Source organism: Trichosurus vulpecula, chromosome 5, assembly GCF_011100635.1.
Source record: "Trichosurus vulpecula isolate mTriVul1 chromosome 5, mTriVul1.pri, whole genome shotgun sequence".
NCBI classification, from domain to species: Eukaryota; Metazoa; Chordata; class Mammalia; order Diprotodontia; family Phalangeridae; genus Trichosurus; species Trichosurus vulpecula.
In genome coordinates, this window is record NC_050577.1 from 138,614,059 (window position 1) to 138,620,439 (window position 6,381).

Genomic DNA, 6,381 nt, shown 5'->3' on the forward strand with positions numbered 1-6,381 from the left:
TGTTTACCTTTTCATGCTTCTCTTGATTCTAGTATTTGAAAGTCAATTTTCTATTCAGCTCTGGTCCTTTCATCAAGAATGCTTGAAAGTCCTCTATTTTATTGAAAATCCATATTCTGCCTTGGAGCATTATACCCAGTTTTGCTGGGTAGGTGATTCTTGATTTGAATTCTACCTCCTTTGACCTCCAGAATGTCATATTCCAAGTCATTGATCCCTTAATATAGAAGCTGCTAGATCTTGTATTATCCTAATTGTGTTTCCACCATACTCAAATTGTTTCTATCTGGCGGCTGACAGTATTTTCTCCTTGACCTGGGAATTCTTGAATTTGGTGACAATATTCCTAGGAGTTTTCTTTTGGGGATCTTTTTCAAGAGGTGATCAGTGGATTCTTTCAATTTCTATTTTACCCTCTGGCTCTAGAATATCAGGGCAATTTTCCTTGATAATTTCTTGAAAGATGATATCTAGGCTCTTTTTTTTTGATCGTGGCTTTCAGGTAGTCCAATAATTTTAAATTATCTCTCCCGGATCTATTCTCTAGGTCAGTGGTTTTTCCAATGAGATATTTCACATTGTCTTCCATTTTTTTCATTCCTTTGGTTCTGTTTTATATCTTGATTTCTCATGAAGTCACTAGCTTCCACTTGCTTCAATCTAATTTTTAAGGTGGTATTTTCTTCAGTGGTCTTTTGGACCTCCTTTTCCATCTGGCTAATTCTGCCTTTCAAGGCATTTTTATCCTCATTGACTTTTTGGAGTTCTTTTGACATTTGGGTTAGTCTATTCTTTAAGATGTTGTTTTCTTCAGTATTTTTGGGTCTCCTTTAACAAATCATTGACTTGTTTTTCATGGTTTTCTTGCATCACTCTCATCTCTCTTCCCAATTTTTCCTCTACTTCTCTTACTTGCTTTTCCAAATCCTTTTTGAGTTTTTCCATGGCCTGAGACCAATTCATATTTTTCTTGGAGGCTTTTGATGTATGCTCTTTGACTTTGTTGACTTCTTCTGGCTGTATGTGTTGATCTTCTTTGTCACCAGGAAAGGAATTTGGGGTTTGAGTTTGAGTCTGAGTTCATTTTCGCTGCCTGTTCATGTTCCCAGTCAACTGCTTGACCCTTGAGCTTTTTGTCAGGGCATGACTGCTTGAAGAGTAGAGAATACTTTGTCCCAAGCTTTAGGGTCCAAGCACTGCTGTTTTCAGAGCTACTTCTACTCCACTGTCACAGAAGGTCTGTCACAGCAGCACTCCTTCTCCCCCAAGAACCGCCAAGGAGGACAGCAATCCAGATCCAAGCAGGGCACAGCAAGAGAATCTGCCTCTGTGCCCACAAAGCTCTCCTTGCACTCCCACTCTGATCCACCACTAGATTCCTCACATTGTGTGAGCCAGGGACTTGGGAAGCAGCTGAGGCTGGACCTCTGGAAGCAGCCTCAAGAGCTTCCTGCTGCTGCCACTGCCACTGCTGCACCACCTCCACCACCCCCAGGGATGGGGCCAGACTGCTCTATACTCTATCCCACAGTTTCCCACTAACCTGCTCTTTGGTGTTTGTAGGTTGAGAAGTTTGATAACTGCCACAGCTCAATGATTCATGGCCCTAAGACCTGTGGCCAGCTGACTCCAGGTCTGATCTGTCCTGGTGCGGCCCAAGCTGGGCTGCGCTCTGCTCCCAGAACTGTGTGATAGACCCTTCCCAGAGACCATCCAGCCTCTCCTGGGCTGGAGACCTGTTTCCCTCTGCTATTTCATGGGTTCTGCAGCTCTAGAATTTGTTCAGAGCCATTTTTTACAGGTGTTTGGAGGGATTTGGGGGAGAGCTTAAGCAAGTCCCTGCTTTCCAGCCGCCATCGTGGCTCTGCCCCTCATTTCTGGGCATTTTCACTGACCGTCCCCCATGCCTGGAATATTCTCCCCCTTCTTCTCTGCCTCCTGGCTTCCTTTAAATCTCAGCTAAAATCCTTTCCTGACCCCTCTTAACCTTCTCTCTGTTGACTATCCCCTCTTTATCCTGTATGTAGCTTATTTCTACATATTTGTTTTCTTGTTATTATCTAAATTAGGCTGTGAGCCTCACAAGGACAGAAATTACCTTTTGCCCTTTTTTCTAACCCTAATTTTTAGCACAGTGCCAGGCATATAGTAGTCACTGAATAAATGCTTATTGACTGAATGAATGACAGTAAAAATCAGGGTCAAATCCCATCCCAAAGGAGATAAGACATGTAAAGCACTACACAAATGTCTATTGCATTATTCTCAAATTATCAGTACAAAAGATGAGAAGCATGTCCAGAATGGATAATTATGCAAAAATAGAATGGATCTGTGATTCTAGCAGTATGTGGCATGTCTGCTGTAAGACTTTCGTCCACTTAAACTAATATAAATCTACCTAGCTCCGTAAATAAAGCCCAGGGAATTGTCTTCAATGCAAAGGTTGAATGATTTGCCCTGGGTCACACAGCTGGTAATGGAGGCAAGATGTGAACCCAGGTCTGCCTGACTCCTTGCCTAGAAAGCTATCCTTTCATTATGTTGACATCCCTGTGTAGATAATTGGTTTGGACTAGCAATTTTATCTTCGTAGTGAACACTTTCTGTGTGAAGACTCCTTCTAATAGTGCAGATCAGCAATTTTCTGTAGCATGTAGTTGTAGTGAGTTGTCTGGGCAACTGTGAGGTAAAGTAAGTTGTGTTACTTGTGGGTTTTTTTGGAGAGGGGTTGGTAAGGAGTAGACATTTTATTTTATTTCTGAAATTTTTTTTTATTTTGAATTCCAAATTCTCTCCCTCCCTCTACCCCATCCCCCACCCATTGAAAAGGCTAGTGATATAATACTGTAAATGTTGGGAACAGGAACAACAGATTGGCAGAGAAACATGATTTGGACCAACTAGGGTTTATCAAATCTGCCATCAAGGGAGTCTCACCCAAAGAAGCAAAGACACCCTGAATAAATGGTACACAATGTTTATATAGGTTTAACAGAGTGAGGAACAGGGTATAAGTTGATTGGTGGAGGCCCCTGTTGCTGGGGTTCCAGGATGATATGGTACAATAATCCTTTTACCCAGTTTCAAGGTTAAGGGTTTCTGCATAGCAGAATAGGTGAGGTTAGGCTATTTCTCAGAACAAGTTGCCCAACAAGATACCATGGCATGCCTCATTTTGAGTTACTTGAATTAGAAGCACCAATGTATCCAGGGGTGGAGAACCTGCAGCCTTGAGACCACATGTGTCCCTCCATGTCCTTAAGTGCAGCACTTTGATTTGGTTGCACTTGAGGACCTAGAGGGCCACATGCGGCCTTAAGGCCTAAGGTCCCCCACCCCTGCCATGTATGTGGGAACAAAATGGATTGATTCTCATACTGAGTAGCAATGGATCCACAATATCCATTATACATATGAAGTCATGCAAAACATTTTTTATTAGCCATATTGCAAAAAAAATGAAAAAATGAAAAAGAAAAAAGCAAGAAAAATGAAAGAAAGTTAAAAAAGGATGCTTCAGTCTCCACTCAGACTTCATCAGTTCTCCCTCTACAGATGGATAGCATTTTTTATCATGAATCCTTTGGAATTATCTTGGATCACTATAATGGATCAACGTAGCTAAGTCCTTCACAACTGTTGCTCATTATGATAGTACTATTGCTGTGTAAAATGTTCTCCTGGTTCTGCTCACTTCATTTTGCAACAATTCATATAAATCTAACCATGTTTTTTCTGAAACCATCCCCCTCATCATTTCTCATAGCACAGTAGTATTCCATCATAATCATATACCATTCCCCAAGTGATTGGCATCCTCTCAGTTTCCAATTCCTTGCCACCACAGAAAGATCTGCTATAAATATTTTTTTGTACAAATAGGTCCTTTTCCATTTTCTTTTATCTCTTTGGGATGCAGATCTAGTAGTGGTATTGTGGGGTCAAAGGGTAAACTACTTTTATAGCGCCTTGGCATAGTTCCAAATTGTTCTCCAGAATGGTTGGATCAATTCATAGTTCCACCAACAGTGCATTAGTGTCCCTATTTTTCCACATTCCCTCCAGTATTTGTCATTTTACTTTTCTGACAAGTTTGCCAATCTGATAGGTGTGAGGTGGTACCTCAGAATTGTTTAATTTGCATTTCTTCATATGACTATGAACAGAAGCTGTATTACTCATGCTAAATAACTTCTGTGTGCCTATTGCCAGTAAATGTCAGAGGCAGCACTTGAACCCAGGACTTCAAGACTCCAAGGCAGGCTCTTAAGGACTAGACAGATGACAGATAGATAGATAGATAGATAGACAGACAGACAGATAGATAAACAGTAAGATAAATAAATGGATAGATGAATGAAAGAAGCAAGCAAAGAAAAATTACTAATAAATTCTGATCCTTTGAAAATAAAGAATTCATTTATTAAACTAATAAAGAAAACAAGTAGGCCTTTTACTATCTGATTTTTCTTGTCTATGCATATTTTTGAGGCAAGGTAAACAGAAATTCAATTCTGAGCTTCCCTCATACAATTTCAACTTCCTTTTCTGCAGGTATATCATAAAACAGTGCCTGCTACATAGTAAGAGCTTATCATAAATGCTTGTCGAATTGAACTGAATCTTTTGATAGTACTTCAAATGTATACTTCATCAAGAAATACAATTTTTTTAAAGAATATAATGTTTCAGAATGGGATGTCTTTGTATGCTTTAGGAGGAAAAGAGGCACATTTAGAAGGGGAAATTAAGCACTTCAATATATATTTGTAAACTCACATATGTAAACTAAGTGCACTAAAAATTGTTCCCAGTACTTCCCAAGGCTGCTTTTGGAAAATGAATCTAATTATGTTCTTAATGGCTAACTCAGAAGAGTATTTTTTCCAACTCTTATATAACATGCAAAGTGGAAGACACACCAATTGAGGTTGAAAAGAAGTTTTAAGATCTTTTTTTTTTCACAAGAGCTGGCCAACAATTCCCAAATCTCTTGGTTTTAACCTATGTTTACTTATATTTTTTAAATTGTCACTTTACTTGCTTTTGAAGTATAAGCTAGCTAAATAACATTGACCTTTTCGCCATCATAAAGTATATGCTATATCTATATCCAGATATGGATACATCTATCAGTATGTCTACATCCATCTATACTGTGTGTGGAAAAAGGTAGGTGTTTTTTTTCATATATACATATATATGTGTGTATGTATATACATATATATATATACACACATATATGTATTTCCATACATGTTTGAAGCCATAAAATTCAAACTTGGCAGGTCTTCAGATCTTAGTGAGTAAGGAAAATCAGACCAACTATGAAGAAACCAGTTAAATATTTTATTTTGTTTTTTTATTTTTAACATTCTTTTCTTTTCAAATTTTGAGTTCCACATTCACTCCCTCCCCCACCCACTGAGAAGGCAAACAATATGATATCATTTATACTTGTATCAACTTTAATATACAGTTTGTTTTGCGTAATATCTATAAGGAGAATTATCTACCTGTAGTCTTAACCCAAGGATGTGATAAATTGATCCTATTACCCTCTCTGTGCCTCAATCAGCCCATTGATAAAATGGGCATAATAATAGTGCCTACTTTCCAATGCGGTTGCAAGGATCAAATGAGATAGCTATAGCAAATCTTATAGCGTTATAAAATTGCCAGCTATTAATTATAGAATAATAATAATAATAATTCATTCATTCTTTTCATCCACCTTTTTAACACTCACTTTGCTTAGGGTTGAAGAGATACAGAAATAAGTAAGAGAGGACAGTCCTTGTCTTCAAGAAGCCTTGCAATATAGGAAAACAATTTATTTTTATTGTGCACTGCTGTCATTTTTTGTTCTGGAGCCGATACTAAGTGATGCTTCTGCACATTCTCTCTAGTTGTTTTCTTTACTTGCAGCTCACACTGTCAAAGAAACTGTGAGCATTTTGTTTTCTTCATAGATTATACCCAAGAAACACTTGGAAGGATAAGGATTTGTTGGGCTGATCTAATGACAAATTTCTTTATCTTTGGATGAAGGTTGTGATGAATCTTTAAAGTCTGTTTCCATCCTACCTAATTCAGTTCGATTCAACAGATATTTATAAAATGCCTACAGTTTTGTGATTAAGGCTTTATGGACATCTTATTGCCCCCAATTAAAATATAAACCTTGGCAGAGTAGGGAATTTAGAATGAGGATTTTGATTTTACTGCTATAGTAAGGGCGCTCCTTCTACCAGGGGCACCGGGGAGGGTGAGAACAGGAAGGTCAGACTGGGGGAAGGGATAATCAAAATGCATGCCATCTTGGGGTAGGGGGAGTGAAGAGATGGAAAGAAAATTTGGAACTCAAAATCTTGTGGA